At 46.1% G+C, this 25,213-nt stretch overlaps 1 long non-coding RNA gene across 1 annotated transcript in view; it reads right to left on the bottom strand.

The window, feature by feature from the left end:
* LOC110740570 overlaps nucleotides 1–7,045 on the bottom strand; it is a 32,541-nt gene extending 25,496 nt beyond the window's left edge. The window contains exons 1-2 of the long non-coding RNA XR_002515380.2: nucleotides 6,022–7,045; nucleotides 4,873–5,046 (exon numbers count right to left, since the gene is read on the bottom strand). This is a non-coding gene — a long non-coding RNA (uncharacterized LOC110740570). The remainder of the gene's footprint in view (nucleotides 1–4,872; nucleotides 5,047–6,021) is intronic.
* Nucleotides 7,046–25,213: the final 18,168 nt, after the last annotated feature.

The following is a 25,213-nucleotide window of genomic DNA, read 5'->3' as shown; positions in this document are numbered from 1 at the left end:
ACTAAATGAGAATAATAGTGCTTCTCTCAAAAGTTGGCTGTGGAGATGAGATAATCCATGGAGATAAAATGCTTAGCACAGTAGCCAACACACAAGACTGTATAAATATTAGCTATTATTAATTATTATCATTATCATTATTATAAATTCAAGGTACCCAAAATGATTTGGAAGTGCTTCATAAAGTATAAAGAGCTTTTCTAAATGCAGCAGATAGTTTTTATATTATCCCCAAGTGCTTCTGCTGCTCAGAATAATGGGAGATTGATTCTGGCCCTAGGGAATGTGGATGGGCTTCCAAGAGGAGGCAGCATTTAATCCAGACTTGGAAATGTCAGAACTGTCTTCACTCCACAGATGGGCTGCTGCCTGACAAGCTGGACAATTGGCCTCTTCATTCTGGAGAGTTCCAAACTGAGACACAAAAATGAAATCCACGGAATTCAGGGCAGGCTGCGAGGTGACCATGGGCACATTCACCAGTTCCTGATTAGAAGCAGACGCCACCACTACCCCCATCTTTTCATGGCTTGGATGATTTAAAAAAGAAATTTAAAAAGAAGCACCAGGTGATGCAGCAGGTAATAAACTTATAGAACTCATTTCCCCAGGAGGCTACTGGGGTGAAAATTTTAAATCATTTCCCAAAAAGCTTAAATTCATGAGTGAGTGATTCCTAATGGATTATCAAAGCCTGTTAGGAAGGAAATCCTTAAACTTTAAGGTTTAAGTCTTGGAAAACAGGTGTACTCTCTGATGAAACTTCTCTCTGCACCTCTGTCACAGACAAAATATTAGACTGCATGTATCTCTCCGAGTTGACTCACTGTGACAATTCAGTTAGACAGTCACTGCAAGGAAATGCCCAAAATAGCACTTTGGACCAGAGAGGGCCAGTACAGGGCACCTGCACCATCACTCTTCCTGACAGATTCGTGGCAGACATCACTAGTCCATCCCAGCACCATTTCCCATGGAGCCCCAAGATAGCTCCAGTCTCTTACCTAGCATAGAAACAACTCGGCAATCCCTGATAGACCCCACACCTTTACTCAAGATGAAATGAGGCCCAAGGAGTGGAAGCCATTGGTCCAAGATGTTTGCTCCAGGGTTATCCCTTTAAAATCTCTAGACAGGCAGGCAGGCTAGTGTGGGAGGCAAATAAAATCTGGTGTCCAGTCTCATGTCCATGCCTCTATCCCTTGTGATTTAGAGATGTACAATCCTACAGGTCCTTCCTTCCTTTCATATTAATAAACCTGCTGTTTACTTTATGTAACAGATGTCTGGACTTAGAGAATAATACACATGAGTCAGGAAGAGGAGGAGTAGAAAGAGGAAGAAGAGGGAGGAGGAGGAAGAGGTGAAAGGAGGAGAGAATCATGTTTGCACTGCATTTGACATTCATAAACACCTTTATATCAATCATTATTGTATTTAATTCTCTCTATCTTCCCAGCTTCACAAAGAAAGAAAAACAAATGAGGCTCAAGGAGGCAAAGTGACTTGCCTAAGCTCACACATCTCCTCAGAGGCAAAGCTAAGGTTCAAATCAGGCCTCTGTACTACACTGAGCTCGTTTTTCACTCCCACGAACCAGGATTCAGTTGAAAGTAAACCTTTACTCTAGGTGTCAAAAGCACCTGTCTTGCACATGGATTGAAAGGGCAAATCAGCTAGATCAGACCCTGTGTCCCAACAGCATGACGGATTCCTCCAGACCATGCTGTTTTGTCCCTGGCTCTTCTGCTGCCTAGAGAATGAAGACATATTTGTTGACACATTAGCAGAGAATGTCACACTATGACAGCTGTAGCTGGCATTTGGGTACCAGATGTCCACCATCTCCCAGGCCAGATCTCTGTCCCTCTCTAATGGGGATATCAGTGCTGCTAGAAATAACGTAATTAACTAACTACCTATTACGGACTCTCCGAACAAATATTTATTGAGTGTTTACTATGTTCTGGGCCCTGGGACAGGCCCTGGGGACAAAGGAAGGACAGTTCATGGAGCTTACATTAGTAGTAGTAGTAGTAGTAGTAGTAGTAGTAGTAGTAGTAGTAGTAAGGATAAATAATGAACATGTTTATAAGTAAGTGAAGAAAGTAACATCAGAAGTGATACATGTGATACAGAGTCACTGGAGGATTAAGTAGGGCATGCCTGCTTTGGACAAGACTCTTTGAGGAGGTGACATTAAGCTGAGCCTTTAAGGATGAAGAGGAGTCATTCATGTAAAGAGAAGACAGAAGAGTATCCCGAACAGTGTTAAGAACAAAGACTCAGAGGCCACAGAGCTTGTGTTCAAGGAGTAGAAGGCCAGCAGGAAGCTAAAGCAAGATGAGAAAACCAAAGCCCTGAGAGCTGGAGCAATTTGACTACGATCTCACAGGCATTTTTGATGATATAAATTAAACAGACATCCCCAAATGGATTGCAACGTTGTAAACAGTTTCCCCAGGTCTTTGTCAGAAAGCTCCTCACTTGCAGCTCAATATTCACCTCTTCTCCCCGCTCAGTTCCCTCTTGGCATCCTAATTTTCCCAGAGTAATTTCACAGTAACTCCCAGGCAATTGACTGCAGTGTCACCAGCCAGAGATGATCAACTGAGCTGAGGTGGGCTACAAGGAAGGAGAGGACATGCTCTCTGGACAAGAGAGTTCCTTTCTGCTTGCAAAGGACCTTCTCCAGCAGGAAGAACAGCAAAGGCAGGGGAAATAGCACATCAAATGACGTGATCAACTAGGCAGGTGTCTGGTTTGTTTTTCCAAGAGCATAAGCTAATCTCAAAAACTGGGGCTGGGGGCTGGGGAGGGGGCGCAATACCCTGGTTCTCTTCATTCCACGTCTGCAAACTACTTCCTATGCAATTATTTTATCCCTTGCTCTGGGTTTGTTTCTAACCTCTAGAAAAGCTCTAGTATTCAGTAGGCACCTAATAACTATCAGCAGAATGAATGAACAGGTTATGCACGGTAAGACAAGGATGCAAAGGTGTATAAGCCTTTATTAGTCAGAGTTCTAAGAAGAAGCAGAACCAATCAGATATATACAAAAATATATATAAATATATAAATATATAAATATATATAAATACATATAAATATATAAATATATAAATACATATAAATATATAAAATATATAAATACATATAAATATATAAAATATATAAATAAATATACATAAATATATAAATATATAAATATATATACACAAATATATATAAATATATACAAATATACAAATATATGTAAATATATATAAATATATAAATACATATGTGTGTGTGTGTGTGTGTGTGTGTGTGTGGAGAGATTTAGTATGAGGAATTGGCTTACATGATTATGGAGGCTAAGTCCCATGAGCTGCTGTGTGCACAAGCTGGAGACCCAGGAAAGCCAGTGGTATAATTCCAGACCAAGTACAAAGGCTTGAGTACCATGAGAACCAGTGATGTAAATCCCAGTCCAAGGGCAGAAAAGGATCTATGTCTCAACTCAGCAGGCAGGAAACAAAAGGGGTGAATTCCTCCTTCCCCTGCCTTTTTGTTCTATCCAGCAGTTGTATGATGCCCACCAACTAGGGAAGGGCAATCTGTTTTACTGAGTTCACCAGTTCAAATGCTAATCTCATCCAGAAACACCCTCACAAACACATCCAGAAATAACGCTTAATCTGGGCACCCTTGATGGAATCAAGTTGACACATAAAATTAACCATCGCAAAGCCCATTCATTCCTTATTCCTTATCAATAAGCACTATATGCCTGCTATATGTATGGCACTGTGCTCGACATGAAATAGGAGTAGCTAAAAGATGGAAAAGGTATGCATTCATTGACTCATTCAATCATGCAACCTATGTTGGGTACATGGACTAATGTTCCATAGCATTTTGTAGTCACTTGGCTTCATTTTATAGTTGCCATTTAATAGCACAGTCCTTGGGGTCAATCCTGAGTTCAAATCAGGTCTGATCATCTGGACAACCTTGGGCAAGTTACTTAACCTCTCAGTTTCACCATCAGAAAAATGGAAATAATAATACATTTATTCCTGTGTTATTACGTCTTCAAGCAATAACGTGGAAGGGGTGTAGCAGAGATCGTCGCACATGGTAAGTGCTCAAAAATGGCAGCTAGTCTCATTATTATAATGTATGTTATTTTTTATATTCCTGTCAATACTTTGAGGAAGGTATTTTTTCCTCATTTTACAGGGCTGAAAGTCATAGAAACTTACATGGCCAAATACCTCAAGGAACCAGAACTAAGTTGAAGCCTTTGCCATCCATGGCAATGATATCTTAAACTCATAACTTCTGATCCAAATAAAGCATCTGGGAGGCTTGTTAGACACCATAGTAGCAAGCTCTACAATTGAGGCTCACTTTATAGGTGGAGTCACTGAGGCCAGAAAGACTGAGCAAATTGTCCAAGGTCAACAGTCTTGGTGGAGCTGGGAATCAAATCAAAGTTTCTTGGGTTTTGAGGTTCTTACTATGTGACAGACAAGACGCTCAACTCCAAAGATGTTAAATTAAATATGGCCCAGGCCCTACACTTGAGAACACTCAATCTAGGGAGGCATGGGCAATTAGAATAGAGATGTATCTTTCTGAGAAGAACGATTCTTCAAGAATTTGACTGCAGTCTTCACATGTATATGAAGCACTGTCCTTTGAAAGGCAAAGTAAAAGGTAGCATAACACATTGACTTTGGGTCAGGTAAACCCAGGTTCAATTTCCACCTCTTTCACTCTCAAGCCTTGTGACCATGGGCAAGTCATTTAACTTGATGGGCATTTAACTTGCTGAGCAAACCTCAGTTTGCTCAACTCTAAAATGGACATGATAACAACACTTACCTCCATAGGCAGCCCACAGCCCATCAGGAATGGGCTCCATCTTTAGTTCTGCCCCTTCCCTGAGGATTTAAGTCAAAGTAGAGCAGAGACTCTAGGGATCTTGTTCATTGGAGTATGTCTGGCACATAGCACCGGCACTATGTGGCTAGAGGAGGGTGACCAGAGAGAGGCAACCTAGGCAGAGGGGAAAGCATGAAAAAAAATCATGAAGGTGTGAAACAAAGGGGTGCATTCAGAAAACTGGAAATAATGAGTGGGTATGGCTGCACCTACAAAGGAGTATGGCAAGCGGAGTGGGCAGGGACATTGGCAGTGGAGGGGAAGGCGGGAACCTATCGGCTGTGATGCAGACCTGCACTTTACCCCCTAGTTCCTTACCTTGAGTTCTACGTCAAGTCTGTTCAGCCCTGTATTTCTCACGAGGGGGCTGGGCCAGACACTGTGAATTGTCTACCCAAAGACTATTTATAACCAATTTCTCCTTGTCTTTCTCTATTTCAAAGGTTGAGAAGGGTAAAATAACCTATTTCCCACCTGCCTGGAGAACCGTACACACAGCTGTGGCCAGCGAGATGTAGCACAAGCCCCAGGGAATGCTTTTCCTTCTAGGAAAAGTCGTGCATGTACACATGTGTGCATGTCTGTGTGTGTGTGTGTGCATGTGTGCATGAATGTATGTATGTTGCTCTTTTCTCCTTGGTGATGCTTGCCCCTTCCCCCTTCTTTCCTACTGGAAGACTCTTAGGGATGCAACAGCCATGGTGCAACTAACTATGAGGTGACAAGCATGAGAGTATAGGCCTACGTGGTAAGAAAGGCGATGAAGCACTTGGTCTATTTGACAAATAATCCTTTATGTGTTTAAGCCATGGAAGTGTTTTTCTACTACGTGTAACCAAAAGCAATCCTGGTTTATGCAAGGACTTGCTAGCCACCCTATCCGGGTAGCTCTGCTTAGATAAATCTTTGCTGATTCCTCTTCTCCTTGGACCAGTCTTCTGTATGTTTCCAATTGGGCTCATCAAGACGCACCCCCTGCCCCCGTAAGGTTTAGATTTGAAGTCCTTCCACACCATGATCCTGATTTTGTGACCAAGACATTTATTTCCTTTCATTATCAAGGTGAGACGTAAGACAGAAAAGACTTACCGACAGATGCACGGCCTCTGTTTTGCGGCTTTGTCTCATGCTGTTTGGGCTCCCAGCTTCCTGACTGCTCCGTCTGCCACGCTGAAAACACTGCCACTCCCAGGATACCAGGCTTAGAAGAAGTCTTTCAGGGAATTGTGCTGGAGCAAGAGCAAATCTCAATATGTTTATCCTTATGTTTTTTCTTTTCTGCATTGCCTAGAGGATAATTAGGATTATGCTAATCTCTTTACTGTATGTTTTTTTTTTTAACTTCTACAATAAGCTCTTTGGAACCAAAGGGAAGAGCCCAGAGGGAAGATGGACATGGAGCTTATGCCGTAAGGACAGACGAGAAACAGAAGGGAGAGAGTCAGGCGGCCCTGTCACCAGGGAAACCAGAGGAGGGTTTGTGGTGTCAGCAAAAAACTGACAAAGACTTGGAAACGAACAAAGCCAAGCACTGGGTGTCCTCTCCCTGGAGTACTGTGTATTATCCCGTGGATCTCCAGGGATTACCTACTCTTACCAAGATGAGTACCTTTGGCTGACTTCAATCAGCTGGGCTATTTTACAGCTCTCTGTGGGTAGAAGTTATAGACAGCTCACGGTAATGCAAATGATTCTTGTCCATATCAATGAAAACGAATTTTATTGGGAAAAATATAATCCCAACCATTACATTTTATTGCCCAAGAGCAGTGGATCTCAAGGTGTCACCTGGGTACATCAGGAGATTGCCTGAGACGCTTTCAGGGAGCCTGTTAAGTCAAAACCATTTTCATAATAACAGTAAGGCACTATTTGCCTTTTGCACTCTCATTTTCTCATGAGTGTATGGCGACGTCTTCCAGAGACTACATGACTTGTGATGCTTAGTATTGCTTAGTATTGCTGTGACAGCAAATGGAATTTCGCCCGTGTATTCTTGTGTTTTAAAAATGTCTCGGTTTTAACTTCTAAAACAGCAAGCATTAGGCGGGCATAGTGGCTCATGCCTGTAATCCCAGCACTCTGGGAGGCCAAGGTGGGTAGATCACTTGAGCCCAGGAGTTCAAGACCAGCCTGGCCAACATGGCAAAACCCCATCTCTACTAAAAATGAAAAAAAATAAAAAATAGCCAGGCGTGGTGGCACAGACCTGTAATCCTAGTTACTTGGGAGGCTGAGGCATAAGAATTGTTTGAACCCAGGAGGTGGAGGTTGCAGTGAGCCAAGATCTCACCATTGTACTCAAGCCTGGGTGACACAGACTCTGTCTCAAAATAAATAAATAAATAATTTTAAAAACAGCAAATATTGATAGATATAACCCACATAAATAAAAGCTCTTTGAGAGGTCCTAAATAATTTCTAAGCCTGTAACGATAATCCAAAACCAAAAAGTTTGAGGTGGCCCTGTAGAATATGAACTAATTTAACTAATTTTGCATCTATCAGCAAATTTATTTCAGCATCCCGGATTGGTGTGTGTGTGTGTGCATGTGTGTGTGTTCTCCTTGAAACTGTTTTAATATCTTACCAATCCTTTATTAACTAATGAGTTAAATAAAATCTTTATTCATTTTATATCTGAATGTCATGTTTTTAACTTTTTGAAAAATTATGCTCAAATACTAGGCTTGGAGTAGAAGAGGGAGACGTGAGGTGTGGCCAAGAAGAAAATCAAAGAACCAAGACCACGTGGAAGGCACCCAGGCAGCCTGGGATGGGTCTTATATTCTCCCTGTGCCCAGCAGCATGGAGCCATGTAGGAGTCCAGTCAACACCCCAGACTATGCCTCGTCATTCAAGCAAGGACAGGCCCTGAATCAAGTCCTGCCTAGCAGCCCAGGTCCCCCATGGACTATCCAGCAGCAGGACTCCAGCCACACCCAGAAGCTTTGCTAAGCCTATCCAGAGTTTCCGACATGGAAATCCCACTTTTCAATGGCCCTGTGTTTTAGCAAGCCTCTTCAAAACAAAAGGCAAAGCTCTTGACACCCAGAAGCAGGTGTAGAAGGGAAAGTCTTGCTCCCAGTCCTAGAGTAAAACTGGGCAATGTCACCCCATCCAACAACATGGCCTAAACCCCAGAAAAGGCAAGAGACCTGCCCAAAAGAGCACAGACTCTTGGAGGAGGAGACAGGAGCAAAATGCAGGCACCCATCTCCCAGCTCAGGGCTCTTGCTCCTGCTTTCTACTGTCTCATTATGCCAACAAATTCACTAACGCGTGCACTCAATGTTCCTTGGAGTCAATACCTTTGGAAGGGCCATCAGAGCTCCCAAGAGGAGACAGGATGTGGATTTTGTAAGCTCCATCACTGCTCTTCTGTCTTTGAGCAACCCCTTATCCTCACTGAGCCTCAGTTTCCTCACCTGATTGTGAAGACGGTAAGAGGAATAAAACCAGCTAGCCAGATGTTGAACCCACAGGAGTTGCTGAACAAACATTTGCTGACTCAAAATCCTTTTCTCTTTAAATTAATTCCTGCCTATTGCTCTCCAGCCTGAATGGAATCCAAGTGCTGGCCAATGGAGAGGCACCAGCAGTGCAAGGAGAGTGGGTGGGAGCCAGCTGGGCTGGAGGGAAATCATTCCTGGTCAAATGGAGTCACGTGGTATGGAAGACTTTTAAAGGAATCCCTTAAAATCTGTGTGTGTGTGTGTGAAAGAGAGAGAGAGAGAGAGAATGTGTGACATCCCCTTAGTGTAGCAGATATAATATTATAAATGCATGAGTATTCCTATAGTCCTCTCCTCCCAGATGCTAAAAGGGGAGGATTCTTGCCTGCAATCTCAGCCTACATCTCTCCTTTGCTGGGGAGAATTTAGGATAATGGGTGAGACAGAGAGAATTTAAGGACTCCTGAGAGGCTATAATAATCTAGATAAAGTGTTGGCAAACTATGGCCCGTGGGCCAAATACAGCCCTCGACCTGAGCTAAGAATGGTATTTAGATTTTTACTATTTTATTTTTTATTTTATTTTATTTTATGAGAGAGTTTTGCTCTGTCACCCAGGCTGGAGTGCAGTGCCACAATCTCGGTTCACTGCAACCTCCACCTCCCAAGTGCAAACAATTCTCTGCCTCAGCCTCCCAAGTAGCTGGGATTACAGGCACCTGCCATCATGCCTGGCTAATTTTTGTATTTTTAGCAGAGACGGGGTTTCGCCATGTTGGCCAGGCTGGTCTCGAACTCCTAACCTCAAGTGATCTGCCCTCCTCAACCTCCCAAAGTGCTGGGATTATAGGTGTGAGTCACTGCGCCCTGCAGGTATTTAGATTTTTCAATGGTTGAAACAAAATCAAAACAAAGTACTATTTCATAGCGTGAAAATTATATAAATTTCAAATTTCAGTGTACACAAATAAAGTTTTAATGAAACATGGCCACGCTCGCTAATTTAAATATTGTCTGTGGCTGCTTTGCGACTACAGTGGCAGAGCTGAGCAGTTGCTGCAGGGACCATGTGGCCCGCAAAGCCAAAATATTTCACGGGTCCTTTAAGGAAGAAGTTTGCCAACCTGATCTACACAATAAGCCGAGAGAGAGGAAACAGAATGCGGGCAGATTGAGTATCAGGAAGAATGTGAAGGAGGGAAGTGGGAGTTAAGGGCGGTGGGGGAGGCGGGGGGCAAAAATATCTGGGGGTGAGTGAAGCAGCCACAGTCTCCATGAAAATACTGAGAGAGAGAAGCAGCATTCGAGAGAGAGGATCTTCAGAATGTTTTGTATTTTAAGAATACACCAGGGGGCCGGGCGCGGTGGCTCACGCCTGCAATCCCAGCACTTTGGGAGGCCGAGGCAGGCTGATCACAAGGTCAGGAGATCGAGACCATCCTGACTAACACGGTGAAACCCAGTTTCAACTAAAAAATACAAAAAAAAAAAAATGAGCCGCCTGTAGTCCCAGCTACTCGGAAGGCTGAGGCAGGAGAATGGCGTGAACCCGGGAGGCGGAGCTTGCAGGGAGCCAAGATGCACTCCAGCACGTGGAGTGCACTCCAGCATGGGTAACAGAGCCAGACTCTGTCTCAAAAAAAAAAGAAAAAAAGAATACACCAGCCAGCCACAGTGGCTCGCACCTGTAATCCCAACACTTTGGGAGGTCAAAGCAGGCACATCGCTTGAGTCCAGGAGTTTGAGTCTGGGCAACATGGCGAAACCCTGTCTCTAAAAAAATACAAAAAAAAAAAATTAGCCAGGCATGGTGGCACGCGCCTGTAGTCCCAGCTACTTGGGAGGCTCAGTTGGGAGGATGGCTGGAGTTCAGAAGGCAGAGGTTGCAGTGAGCCAAGATCGTGCCATTGCACTCTAGGCTGGTTGAGAGACTGACTTTGCCTCAAAAAAAAAAAAAAAAAAAAAAGGTAAAAAAAGTTGGTAAAGTTTTATTGATACAGATACAAACATCTGTCATAAAAATTAGACAACATATATGAGGGTAATGTATGTCAAAAAATTCAAGACAGTGATTCCCTCTGGGAGAAAAAGAGTAAGGGGAGATAACACTGTATCTGTCATATAGTGAGCCTTTCAAATTAAAAAGTTATATATTTTAAGAAAATAAGCTGTTAAGAAATGAAAGAAGAAAAGGTTAATTAGTGATACAGATGAAACAAGAAGAAGTGATTTTTTTGTCATTGTCCCTGATATCCAGGACTAGGGAAGTGAAAGGCCAAGTGAGCTCCTGGGTCCCAGGCTCCTCTACACTACTTTTTGTTGTGGTTGTGGTTGTGGTTGTGGTTGTGGTAGTGGTGGTTGTTATGCTATATACTACTATTTTGCAGTGAATCTAAGACATACATTTTTCCACATTTTAACAACTCTGAAGTAGGGCCGCATTTTACAATGGATGGTAGAAGATAATTAAATTGGCAGAGGTTTTTCCTTCCTTAGTGCTACAAAAAAAATAATGATTCGGCCGGGCACAGTGGCTCACGCCTGTAATCCCAGCACTTTGGGAGGCCAAGGCAGGTGAATCACGAGGTCAGGAGATTGACACCATCCTGGCCAACATGGTGAAACCCCATCTCTACTAAAAATACAAAAATTAGCTGGGTGTGCTGGTGCACGCCTGTAGTCCCAGCTACTCAGGAGGCTGAGGCAGGAGAATCGCTTGAACCTGGGAGGCAGATGATGCAGTGAGCCGAGATAGTGCCACTGCACTCCAGCCTAGTGACAGAACGGGACTCTGTCTCAAAAAAAAAAAGGGGATTCATCTTACAATCAGTGGTATATTAAATCTTCTTTCAAAGAGATAAATAAATAAAGATTCTATTCTTCGGCATTCCATTGAGAGACCAAATGAGAAATGAAGCACTGTTGGTTTCCTTTTAGAAAGGGGAGCTTTTTTGAGTGAGAGCCACAGGCAGCCCCAGGATTTACCTGTTTAATTACCTTATGGGAGGAGGAGAAGAGGAGAGTTTGAGTCATGTACTGTTGTTTGAGATTATCTCTTCCTAAAAAACAAAGAAAGTAAAAGTCATACTGAGGTGCTTTGATTTAGAAGATGTGATGAATCGGAGAAAGCTCTGTGCTGGTCAGCAGAACCCGACGGGGGAAAAATATCTGTCCTAATTCCTAAATGTTATTAAACTTTGTCTCCCAGAGTAAAATAAAGTATAGAGTCTGTAGTAATTAAACCGTCTTTCCTCTGAGTGGGTCTTAGAAGTAAGGGATTCTATAGGAAACAAGTGCCTACTTCCCGATACAACCATCCCGTGGGAGAGAAAGCACAGAAAGCAAAGTGTGCTCTGTTGAATAGAACTGGGAGCAGAGGAGGGGGAGAGTTCGGAAAGGCTTAAGCTGTAGTCAGAGATCACAGCTGCAGAAGGATACACAAAATCCATCCTGTTCAGATGAAACTCTGAGCTCCTCCTTCATCTTTGCTACCATGCAGGAGTCTCAGAGCAGAACTTAAAAGAATGAGGCATGGTCCTCAAGAGGCTATTAATATGACATCTGTCACCAGCCACACCCATCCCAAGAAGAACAAGGCTCAAACCCTGAAAGTCTTCCCTGATGCCAGAAATGAAATACTGAGGGGGCAGGCAGCCTCTGCAAGCCAGATAGGAGGTGTCATTCCCTTTAAGTGTTGAATTAAGTAGACCCACATGGGTAATTTATGGATTCATTCATTCAACACACATTTCTTGAGCACTTACTATATGCCAAGCACTGTTTTAGGTACCTGAGATAGAGCCCTTTCTTAGTGGTTCTTACATTTCTCCAATTTAAACGCTATATAAATTACCTCCCTTAATTCTCTATTAGTAGTAGTAAATAGTAGAGCTGGGATTTGAATCCACAGTATCAAGATTCAGAGTCTGTTCTTAACTACTATGCTATATCACCCCTCCAGATGGAAACTAAAATTAAAATACTGCATCTGAAAATTGTTCCGCTGTCTTAGAAGTCATTCTGAAACGATCGATAAAACCCTGGGTTTTGGAAACATTAGGAATTAGAATTCCTTCCTCTCTGCTGGCCTCTGATCTCCATAATGACAGAGACCATTTCTGGCTTCAGACTGTTGTGTTCCATAGCATCAAGCCCAGCACATACTAGGTACTCCCTAAATATTTGTTGACTGAATGAATGAATGAGTTCATTTATCAGTGGTAGGATCTTGGAAGAATGATCTAATCAATCTACCCTCAGTGTCTTAGTCCATTTCTGTTGCTATAACAAAATATATTAGACTGGGTAATTTATAAACAATGGAGGTTTATTGCTCACAGTTCTGGAGACCGAGAAGTCCAAGATCTAGGCACCAGCAGATTCACTGTCTGGTGACGGGTAGCTCTCCACTTCAAAGATGGTGCCTTCTTGCTGCATCCTCACATGGTGAAAGGGGCTAAAAAGCTCTTTTATAAGGGCTCAGCGTTCATGACCTAATCATCTCCTAAAGGCCCCATCTCTTTTCTTTTTTTTTTTTTTTTTTTGAGACAGAGTCTCACTCTGTCGCTCAGGCTGGAGTGCAGTGGCACAATCATCTCAGCTCACTGCAAGCTCTGCCTCCTGGGTTCACACCATTCTCCTGCCTCAGCCTCCCGAGTAGCTGGGACTACAGACACCCACCACCACGCCTGGTTAATGTTTTGTATTTTTAGTAGAGACGGGGTTTCACCATGTTAACCAGGATGGTCTCGCTCTCCTGACCTCGTGACCCGCCTGCCTCGGCCTCCCAAAGTGCTGGGATTACAGGCATGAGCCACCACACCCAGCCAAGGTCCCACCTCTTAATACCACTGCACTAGTGATTTTTAACATATGAACCTGGAAGGGAGGACATGTATAAATATATTCAAACAATAGCAATCAGGTATTCTGCATGTATCAATATCTCCTTACAGAGCCACCATATTAAGTGAAATTAGAAATTTCGAACACATAACACAATGCCTAACACACAGTAAGCACTCAGTAAATAAGTCTGATACACCTGCCATGTGTCACACACCTGATCCACAAGCAGATGTTTTAAGGAACACAGAGCTTGGCTTGGAAGACAAATAAGCACAGAGCAGAGACAATTGCTGATTTGGGGGTCAGGAGGGCAGAAGAAATGAAAGGGGTTAGAACTAACTCTCCTTGATAATAGTACTTTCCTATCCTTTCTGGGTGTGCCCCCATGGCAGGCAATGTTTGCAAGCAAAAGCACCCACCTGCCCCCACAGAAATCTGAAGGACTCATCCTCAGCCTCTCAGCCCTGGCATCTTCAGGGGCCCAAATATATGATCCACATTCAGCTTGTCTCTGCCCCTCTCTCTCTCTGTCTCTCTCTCTGTCTCTCAAAGAGCTGAACAGGCATCACGGTCAACACAGGGTCAGTGTTGTAAGCCCTCCAGGTTGTTCCCACAGTTTAGTTGGTGTCATGGGTACCACCAATGCTGTAGGTCTGCCTACCTCGTGTTTATCTGATACCCCTCCCTAATATCTTTCCAACGATTCCCTTTGTGCTTGAGGCAACTGTTTTGAGTTGAACTGTATCTCCCCCCAAAATTTATATGTTGAAGTCCTAACCCTCAGGACCTCCAAATATGACCAACTCTGCCAACACTTTGGCCTTGGACTCCTAGCCTCCAGAACCATGAGAAAATTAACTGGTATTGTTGAAGCCCTCCAGTCTGTGGTATTTTGTCATGGCAGCCCTATAAGCCAATACAGCATCCATGGTCAGTTTCCACTATCTGCAGTCCCTAAATGATGCAGCTTATGACTTTTAAATTTGAGACGCGGGCAGACTATGGCGATGAGCAGCATGGGATGGAAGTTAAGAGCCTGGACCTTAGAGTCCAGCTGCCTAGGGTCAGATGTTCACTCTGCCATTTCTACAGCAGGATCCTGGGTCAGACCTTTCACCTCTCTGCGAGCCTTGGGTTGCTCATCTCTAAAAAGGAACTAATAGTTTCATTTTCCTCATGGGGGTGCCACAAATAGAACTAAGATTTGCAAAACAGAACAGTGCATGGCACAAAGTAAGTGCTGCACAGGTATTATTTATTACATCTATTGTCCTCTTGGTGGAAAGACAAATGCTAAAACAGCAGGGTTCTAATCCTGCCATTCAGAGACGGCTTTTCTTAGAGGTGGGATTGGAGCTGGGCTCCACCCAGCCTTCTGTAGAATGTTCTTCTCTCTCAGGTTCTGCCCAAGTGAAATTTTTCCCCCTTCATGTACCTCAGGACCATGGGGTGGACCCTCTAGTCCATGAGAATCTATGATGAACAGGCTACGTCTACACAAAGATTTCCCACTGCGTTTTCAGCCATGGAACTATACAAAGAGGGGTTGAGAGAACCCTGCCTCCTCACCCGGCTTCTCCTTGCCCAACAGTGGGTGGGGGTGGGGGTCTGAGGGTTCTGTGGAGGGCAGTGTGAAAACAATCAGTTCTAATCCAAACCACCCATTTTACACCCATGGAAACTGAAGCTCAGAGAAGAAAAGTGCTGCCCCCAAAGTCACATAGCAAGCTCATGGCAGGGCTAAAAGCAGGAGCCAGGTCTTCACACTGGGATGAAAAAAGCCACCATGAACCATTTATGACCCCCGTATGCCAAGAAGAGAAATGATGAGAAGAGAAGAGGAAATGGAATTTCCAACTGCCTGGAGCAGCCATGGGACGTCAGCCTTTGGAGGAAACTAAAATACCAGAGAGATTTGGAAGCTGGGTTGGCAGGCCATGGCCCCCGCACTGAAATTCCCCCACCCTGACCCTAGACAGCCTGGCCCTTGGGCTGCCGGCCCCACACTATGCCCTGTGAGTCGCTGGCCCTCCTTTCCCTTGCCTCCCTTTCCAGCTGGGGGTGGGGGGTCTTCCTTTGCCTTTTCCTCCCTCTCATCTTGATTTGACATGTTGTGGCTTTCTAAAAGGAACATTGAACCAAACGGACAGAGCTGGATCCAGAGGGAAGTTTAAACCCTTCAGCAGTGGGCACAGTATAGACCCTGACTAATGGAATGCTCAGTGCTGTGTAAGCAACTTAGGTGTTCATTTCACTCTCACAACCACCCTGTAAAGCAGACCCCATTCATAGCCCACTTTTACAGATGAGGAAACAAAGGAGCACTAGGGCAACTTGCTCACATGAGGTTATCAGCTTCCAAGTGGCAGGATTAGAGCCCTGCTCAAGGCCAAGCCTGTGTACCTGACCACATCTTTATACGGACCCCAGGTAAATGGAGGTGACTAAAGTAACCCGTGAATGTGTAATGATCACTTTTAAGCCTTCGTGGAGGTTGACTCCTTTCCCTACACAAACTCCATGCGTCCTCACTGTCCTTCCTGCCAACCCCAAGCATGCCAGATGTAGCCCCACCTCTGTGATTTTCTCACATGGTCTCACCTGCCCAGAAGGATCACACCTTGCTCCCTCTCAACCCAAGCCCTTCTGTCTGCAAAACAGCAAGAAATTCAGATGACGTGGTACCAGACGGGGAGCACAGGGGTGGAGAAATGAGACCGTTATCCTCACTCACCAGCTGTGTGTCCTTGAGTAAGTGCCTGGGTAAGTGCTCTAGCTCTAGGTCTCAGTTGTCTTATTTATTAGGTCAGAAGCAACAGCAACTAACTCACAGGGTTGTAGTAAAGAGTTAATGAGGCAGGGTGCGGTAGCTCACACCTGTAATCCCAGCACTTTGGGAGGCTGAGACAGGTGGATCACGAGATCAGGAGATCAAGACCATCCTGGCTAACGTGGTGAAACCCCGTTTCTACTAAAAATACAAAACATTAGCCAGGCGTGGTGGCAGGCACCTGTAGTCCCAGCTACTCAGGAAGCTGAGGCAGGAGAATGGCATGAACCCAGGAGGCGGAGCTTGCAGTGAGCCAAGATCGTGCCACTGCACTCTAGCTAGGCGACAGAGCAAGATTCCATCTCAAAAAAAAAAAAAAAAGAATTAACAAGAAGTCTGTGTGCTGAGTGCCTAGTACATGACAGCCCACAGTAGGTGCTCAGGAAACTGGCTGCTGTGCAACGGGCTCACATATGAGCCAGGGGACTGGGGACACCACTCAGCATCAACCTAAATCATTCCAGAAACATTTTGTGTCCCAGCCTAAACTGGGGACCCTACCCTGCTTATGAGTTCTCCAGCCTTTGAGGGTTCTGACCCCACTAAGGATGCAGCCACCCTGGGTTTCTCAGGGAAAGCCAAGGCCCTGGGAGGTAACTCCACCAACTCTGTTAGCCTCCCCTGCTCAGCCCCCTGAATCCCCCTGCAGACTTCATCATCATATAGCACAGCCTTCCCCAGACCCTGTGAACAAGAGGTCACCCTGGTCAATGGGGCTGACACAAGGGACTGACTGCCCTCTCTCCAGTGACCCAGGATGGCCTCTGGTGCCCACTGACCCATGGTTTCTAATGACAGCCCTACATAAAGTGACTGAATCTCAACCCAATGGCCTTGGGGTCTTGTCAAGGATGGTTGCCCGCAGAGACGGCAATACCCAGAGAGTTTCAGCGCCCTGGTCTCAGACTCACTCTTCCTCCCCAACAACTCTATCAGTCAAACTCCATCAGTCAAAGAGTGACCTTTCACTCTGGATGCAAAATAAATGTTGCCCCTTCGGTGTGTTTCAAGCATCTTTTCCTTCCCCCAGCCAGCCACACCCAGCCATCCATCCTGGCAGCCAAGCTCCCGCCAACAGCACCCTGTCAGCTCCTTCCACAACCACCCAGGCAAAGTCTGCTCTGAACAGAGAGAGAAGCATGGGCAGATGGGCCAGGAGGGAAGCTGCAGTGAGGAGTGGGGGACTCTGGACTCAGCATCAGGATGCTCAGCCTGAGCCTAACAGCAGCTCAGGAGGAAGAGCGAACCCTGAGAATGTGGCACCCTCATTTATAACCACCACTTTATCTTTTGGGTTGGAAAAACTGGGCTCCAAAGCAGGGAGTGACTTGGCCAAGGGCTGAAATAAAATTTTCTGGTAGAGTCCAGCCTGGCTTCTAAAGCCACGCCTTCTCCCATACAGAACCATCTTTGCCCATCAATTCTCAAACAAGCACTGCCAGGCACCAGCCTGGCTCTACACTGGCTCAGCCATGGGATTTATCAGATGTGTTCATATCCGAGATCTCACGAGCCCCAATAGCAAATCTCAGCATCCTCTACAAAGCCAGGCACGTGCACATTTCTCCCCAATGCCTGGGGTCTGCACTGCCCTTTGGGAAACACAAAGACAGGTCAAACCCTGTTTGGCAGAGACAGTTGACCTCGCATTGATGCTGCATAAAATGTCCAAGCTCAGCATCTCTGAAGCCACAAGCACTGAGTGAAACCTGACTGGATGAATGGGTGGGTGGATGAATGAACAGAAGGAACCATTTTTTCTCCAATATATCATCTGTGATTTTACAAAGAAGGTAGGGAGTTTCTAAACATGAGGTGTTCTCTTCCTGGTGGAAAGAACGTACAGGCCTCCTCTGAGGGCCTTTCCATTTGAGCTGAGCAAAAAGTCACGGGCCCCTATCAATGTCTGGAACCTCTAAACCATTTCAGCAGTTTCCCAAAACCTGGTCACCGTGGGGAAACTGAGGCAAATGTGTTTAGTGAAAAAACACAGATTCTTGACCCAGACTGCCACACACTTTGTGTGGGACCTCGATGAAGTTATTTAACGGTGTAACGGCTGAGCTTAACTGCCTTGCCAAGGAAAAGGAGAGAGATGGTGAGGTCCCAGGAGGAGACCCCCATGGGAAACTGGTTAAAAACACAGGTCTGGAGCCAGACCATCAACCCAGGTGAAGTTATAGCAGCTCTGTGACTCAGTTTCCCCCCCGGTAATCAGGAATCCCACCCTTTCCTCGTTGGATGATGGTGGGAATGAGTTGGGTGCCAGGAACACTGCCTGTCCCAGCAAGGACTCCTGGGGGCCTGCGGTTCTCAAAGGGGTGCCACCTCCATTGGACACCCCTTTCCTCGAGAAACCCCAAAGCTCCTTCAGAGGCTGCTCAGCTGTAACCGGACTCCAAGGGTGGTTTTCCGGATCTCAGTAGCCTTCTTCTTCATGTGACTGTGGTGTCAGAGACATGAAGAAAGTGCCCTCTGCAGCCAGGGGGCACCGGGCAAGGAGAGCAATGTCATGGAATGAGACACCCATGAAGAATGCAGTCCCCCACCCAAGCAGCCCACTCGCCCGGCAGAGCATTTTTCCTAACCAGCACGGTGGGTCTGCACCACGACCAGGAAGGGAGAAAATGAAACAAAATGGTCCATAATTAGAATGGCAATAAAAGCAGGGGGGAGGAGGAAGGCAGTGAACTCTATTAATAGTGCTAATAAATGTTCCGGGATAACACTGCTGTGTTCTGAACCTGCCCGTGGGAGGTGTTGCTTATACTCATTTGCATATTAATTTGGAAGGAAAATGCCAGGCTGTTGGGATAAATCAATTCCAGTGGAAGTTCTCAGATGGGAAGCCGCTAATTCTTCTTCCCTTTTCCTCCCAGCAGGAAGACATCCATTTGCTGCCAGGGAAATATTTTTAAGAGCCACTATGGTGTGAAAAAAAACTAGGCCAGAAAACTATAGGCAAAGTGCAGACCTCGCAGATGGCTGGAGCCATGCCACAATGAGCTTAGGTAAGGCCCAGCTTTGAGGGGACTCAGGAGCCAGGATGAACCAGAGAGAAACCTGGCTTCCCTTGAACACCACCATTGGAGAAAAGATGGCCACCTTGAATTCCAGTGTTTATTGATTGGAACTGGCTGGTAATGGAACCACAGAGTTGAGAAGGATTTTAAATCCAGGACCAGACACAGAGGACAGTGTGCGGTGATCAATTGATGATGTCTGCCATGGGAGACAGTATGGTAGGATGCATGATGTCTGCCACACTGCCCTGAGGAGAGTCACTGTTCATAATCTGAAACAGGGCATTATGGGCCATTCAAAGCAGACAGGGTGGAAATTGGGAAGAAAACTTCAGAGCAGCCAAGCAAAGTGATAGGCCAAAGAATGTAGACAGACATAGTCCAAAGAAGGCTGAGCAGCTACTGTGTTTTGGACACTGTCAGATGTGGAGGATACGGAGATGACTAAGGCAATGCTTTCTTTTAAGACATTAAAGCTAATAAAGACAGGCATGTAAACAGGACTTATGCTGTAATGAGACATCACTCCTCTGCTTCTTCTAATTACTGGGCTGCCCCTTCCCGCATCCTCCACAAGCTGCTATTTCTCCACTTCTCTTGTTTATTAATACACCACAGAGATTCCTTCCTTGTATCTTTTAGCTCCTCTCCTCACTGTGCATACTCACGAGGGAATCTCTCACTCCCCAAGCTTGAACTTCCTCCTCTGCACCAACAGCTCCCAAAAGTTAGTCTCAAGCCACAGTTTTTCTCCCCAACACCTTTCTTGGATGCACAGTAGGCATCTCCACGATTACAATCCCCATTTTGGAGATGGGGAAACTGAGGCTCAGAGGGATTCCATAACTTCCCCAAGGCTAAACAGCTAGCAGGTAGTGAAGATTAGACCCAAGGTCTGTGTGACCCAGGGCCTGCACCCCAATCCACAGACCATTCTGCTGCCAGCCGATACTACCCGTAACAGCACCGCAATAGACCCCAGGAAGAACCTCGCTCACAGGGTGAGATGCCTGAAGACAAATACGGGACACTTGTTCCTCTCACCTCTCCCGACCACAGCCTATGCTGCTTATGATGAGGTGTGAGCTGTTATGGTTACTGGATGGGAGAGTAACCAGATATGTAGGAGGGCTGTGACGGCAGGAGAGGGTTGAAGTTCTGTGACTTTCAGTAAAGCCTGTTTCTTTCGAGCTGCACATTCTTATGAAGTGACATCGTTCACTCTCATACCTCATGAGGTCAGCAGTCACCAGAATTCTCCAGTAAACAAGATCCTAAAAGCAGAGTCCTGGACCAGGCACGGTGGCTCACACCTATAATCCTAGCACTTTGGGAGGCCAAGGCAGGCAGATTACAAGGTCAGGAGATCGAGACCATCCTGGTTAACACGGTGAAACCCCGTCTCTACTAAAAATACAAAAAATTAGTGGGGAGTGGTGGCGGGCACCTGTAGTCCCAGCTACTCGGGAGGTTGAGGCAGGAGAATGGCGTGAACCTGGGAGGTGGAGCTTGCAGTGAGCTGAGATGGCGCCAGGGCACTCCAGCCTGGTTGACAGAGCGAGACTCAGTCTCAAAAAAAAACAAAAAACAAATGGAGTCCTAAGGAGGTGACATCATCCTCACCTCCTTGCTGAGAAGCTGGAGCTCAGATAGGTCACCACCTTTCTTTCCCAGAGCGCCAGCAGAGCAGAGACCAAGCCCAGAGAGCTCAGGCTTCCAGCCCCAGGAGTTTCCTTTCAATACCAGAATTCTTCCTCTAAAATAGGCCAGAACTAATTCCAAGTGGTGTTTATTAAGCATAGAAATAGAGAGGAAAAAATGTTAGCAAGAAGAGCATGTATTTAAAACATAAATTTTTCAAAGGATCAATTTGTCCAGGAAAATCCTTGGTGCTCTGTATTCCATGTTGCTGCATAGAAAAGAGCTGTGGACACTGGGTGTCTAGGATCATGGACCACTGCTACGTCCCAGCACTTTAGTGTTTGAAGAGTGGACACTACCAGCATCACTTCCACAGAGAAAGGAGAGACTGTCCAACATCACCCCTCAAAGAGGTCTTCTCTCTGACCACCCTCCAAGCCCAGAAGAGCAGCTCCATCCTCCTGGGTGCCCACCTGCTTGTTTCTCAGAGCACTCCTCAGTTGCAGGGAAAGGGAATTGTGGCATCAGGGCCAAAAGTAGGGTTCCGGGACCAGATGGCCTGTGTTCCAACCCTAGCTATTTTCTACTGGCTGGGTGGCTGCAGGCTACTGACCTCCCTGTGCCTCAATCCCCTCACCCCAAACATAAAGAAAATAGCAGCGCCTGCCCTATGGGATTATCATGAGGATTACAGGAGTCAAAAGATGTGAAGACTGCCCAGGCGCAGTGGCTCACGCCTGTAATCCCAGCACTTTGGGAGGCTGAGGTGGGTGGATCACTTGAGGTCAAGAGTTCGAGACCAGCCTGGCCAACATGGTGAAACCTCATCTCTACTAAAAATACAAAAATTAGCTGGGCTTGGTGGCTCATGCCTATAGTCCCAGCTACCCGGGAGGCTGAGGCACGAGAATCGCTCGAACCCACGTGGTGGAGGTTGCAGTGAGCTGAGATCACGCCACTGTACTCCAGCCTGGGTGACAGAGGGAGACTTTGTCTCCAAAAAAAAAAAGAAAAAAAGATGTAAAGACTTAGAATGGTGCCTAGCACACAGCGAGAGTTAGACCTCATTAGATTCTTTTTTTTTTTTTTTTTTTTCCCGCTGCTGTCTTCCCCTCTAGCAAGGAAACTCTACCACAGCAGAGATTTTGTTTCGTCTGCCACTGAATCCTCAACATCTAAAATAGTTGCTGGCACTAACCACGGGTCTATTTGCAGAATAGTTGTTTAACACAAGCTCTACCAGGCACAAGACAAGGTCAAGGTAAAATAGCTCATAAGGCACAGAGTGGAGGTGTCTGCAAGGAGGAAATGTGAACAGATTGTCAAAATGTGGAGTGCAGAGATCCGTGATCCAAAGAAGGGAGGCTTTGCGGCCAAAGCTGGGTCTGAGCCCTTGCAACGCCATTGTCTGGAGGTGGGCCATGGGGCAGCTGCACCTCTCGGAGCCTGTCTCCTCGCCTGAGAAATGGGAGTTCTCCTCCTGCATGTGGGTTAGAGTGAGGCGGAAGCGATCACATCCACGTCGTGCGTACAGGAGTTCAGTAAACGTCAGGCTCTTTTCCCTGAGCTCTGGTTTCTGCAGAGCCCTCTCCCACCATGAGCTCCCCCGGCCCGAGCCCTACTGACTGGGAGATGGTTGCCTCCATTAACAAGACATCCTCTTCCCAGTCAGAACTCATCACCGCTTCCCAATAAGAGAGATGTGCTGTTTCAGTTCCACTCCTAGCTGGAGGAGGGAGGGGGTTAAGCTCCTGTTTTTGTTTTTACAGTGCAAAATTTGTCAACTTGGTGCAGTTGACAGACTGTCTCTGTGTCACCGCGCTGGTTTCTTTAATTGCTTTCTCTGCATGCGAGCATCTGTATGTGTGTCTCCGTGTTCCCTGAGAAAAGCGTGCTTGCTTCGGTAGAAAAGGCGCTGATTCCAGAAGTCAGGCCTGTCCCTTAGTACATCTGGCCGGGACCTCTGAGACATAATACGGGGTGGATGAAGGGACCTTTCTGGGAGTTAGGAAACTGGGATTCTGGTCCACATTCTTCCCCTAAAATAATACTAATAATTGCATCAAAGTCAATAATAATAGTGTGACATACGCTAAAATAGGACTCTTTCTAGCTCAATTTCCATTTCAGGTCCCAGGACATTCCATACTCAAGGTGAGTCCTCGCCCCCACTACAGAATGTATGAAAGTGGTGATGGAATCCCTGTTCTCCAATCCTTGGGTGACCACACCTCTGATCCACTAAAAGCTGCAGCAGCTTCAGAAGCATTGGGATATGGAGGGACTTTTATTTGGAGAGCCAAGCCTGGCCCAAGATGGTGGAATAGAGATAAGCATACTTCCCTCTCACCTCAAGCCCAGTGAGATGGTCTTCAAGGAGGCCAGTGGGGACCTTCCCTGGGTCTGAGTGGTTTGCACACCATGGTCTGCCATGCAACACACACCTAAAGAACCTAGAGGTGAGAGGCTGTGGTTACGAGCCTGAGGCAGTGAGCAGAGGGAGCGAGGCACGACATGTTAATATGGAGCTACCTGTCCCCCCCATGTGGACAAAGCTGGGCCGGGTGTGGGCCACAAGGAGGAGCCAGTCTGGAGCCTACCCAAGTGGACTGAGGCAAGATGATCTCAAAAGTAGGACTGACCGTCAGGTTCCAAGTGAAGAGGAAGAAAATTTAAGTACGCAGTTGGTCATCTTGTGACCCCGAGGGGAGCTGATACAAGCTAAAAGTGGAAGAACGTTCATACTGAAAAAATCTGAGTCCCCGATGACCTCACTGAGCCACGGAATGAGCCAGCCTTGGCCCCTCCAACCTCAGGACTTCCCAGCATGTAAGGTACTACATCGTCCTCGTTATCTAAGCCATTCGAACTTTCTGGTTCTTGGATCCAAGCTGATATGAGTAATTTGCCCTAAAGTCTGCAACTAGCAAGTGGAAAAGTTGAAAGTGGATGATGGGCCTGGGGGCCTCTGAGTCTAGCAGCTGTCATGGGTCTCTGTGCTGACATGTTCAGATGTTCGTGGGAAAAGCGCTGTGGATGCTCACATCACAGACACGTGAACCCAAGTCACAGCTCAGACGTGGGTAGCCTGCAGAACTGAGGAAACAAGATGGTAAGAAGCATTAACAGAGCAAAAGTAGAAGCCGTAAGCACCATCAGGATACAGCAAGGACTGCATACAAGTGTATTCTGAGAAACTGTCCTAGACCAGAGGAGATGGGGGAGGCATGACATCTAAATGCCAGGTAGTGACCTGGATTGGATCCTGGAAGAGACAAAGGATGCTGAACTGTGGGTGGGTGGCTGCAGGATCCCCAGGTGACCCTCCTGGTGTTTGAGTAAAGTCCCCCAAGGTGCAAAAAAAAAAAAAAAAAAAAAGCCGGTGTGGTGGCTCATGCCTGTAATCCCAGCACTTTGGGAGGCCAAGGCGGGTGGATCACGAGGTCAGGAGTTTGAGACCAGCCTGGCCAAGATGGCGAAACTCTGTCTCTACTAAAGATACAGAAAAGAAAAAAATTATTTAAGCCATCTGAGCTTTCTGGTTCTTGAAAACTGATTAACTCCAAATAAAGTCTGCAGTTCAGTTCATAGTAATGTGCTAATCTCAGCTTCTTATTTTGACAAATGTACCATAGTAATGTAAAGATATTAACAACGGGAGAAACGGGGTGAGCTCCTTTGACCCAACCACCTACCTGGCATTAGGGTTAGAGCTGGGTCAGAGCCTGGGAGGCCTCCTGCCTTCTCTTCATGACCATTCCAGGATCCAGCCACTCAGCTTCACGGTCTATGCTTAGAAAATCCTAAAAGCAAAGAGCTATAGCCTCTCCATCCCCCTGAAATCAGCACCATAAATCTCAATTCTAAAAGTTAATAACATTTGTCTTTGCACTTACGGCATTATTATTATAAAGCAGTCTGCCCAGGCTCAAGGTGGCTATAGGAAATGGTTTCGTTTGATGAACTACCTCAGCCTGTCCCCACCAAGCTGTGATCTGGCCTCTCCTAATGGAGGGATAGCGGAAGCTGTAGGAGGGATAGGCTGGCCACGCTGATTCAGAATGGCTTGGGGGTTCCCAGTTAATAGTGTTCAAGTAAGGTGGGCAGCTTTCTCCGCAGATCATACTTCCTGAGGGTGCTCATCACTCCAGTGTTTAGGGACACACCTGCCTTGGTGGCAAGAATTCTAACAGAAGAACCCAAAGGAAATGGAAAAGATAGAGTAGAAAAGTGAAACTGACTCATCCTCTCCCTTCTGCCTGCTCCTCCACTAGACCTACCAATCCAAACATGAAAATCCCAACCATCCTTCAGAGTTCAAGTCAGATCCCATCTCTCTCTCTTTCTCTCTCTCTCTCTCTCTCTCTCTCTCTCTCACACACACACACACGCACACACACACACAGTGGCAGTCAGTCTCTCACTCCCCTAAGATCCTGTCAAAGCTTGCACCTGTGCCTCTATCATAGCACTTGTCAGAGTCA

The sequence above is a fragment of the Papio anubis genome, chromosome 16 (genome assembly GCF_008728515.1).
Source record: "Papio anubis isolate 15944 chromosome 16, Panubis1.0, whole genome shotgun sequence".
In the NCBI taxonomy this organism is placed as follows: domain Eukaryota; kingdom Metazoa; phylum Chordata; class Mammalia; order Primates; family Cercopithecidae; genus Papio; species Papio anubis.
The sequence above is the reverse complement of the archived record's forward strand: the minus strand, read 5'-3'. Positions and strand labels throughout refer to the sequence as shown.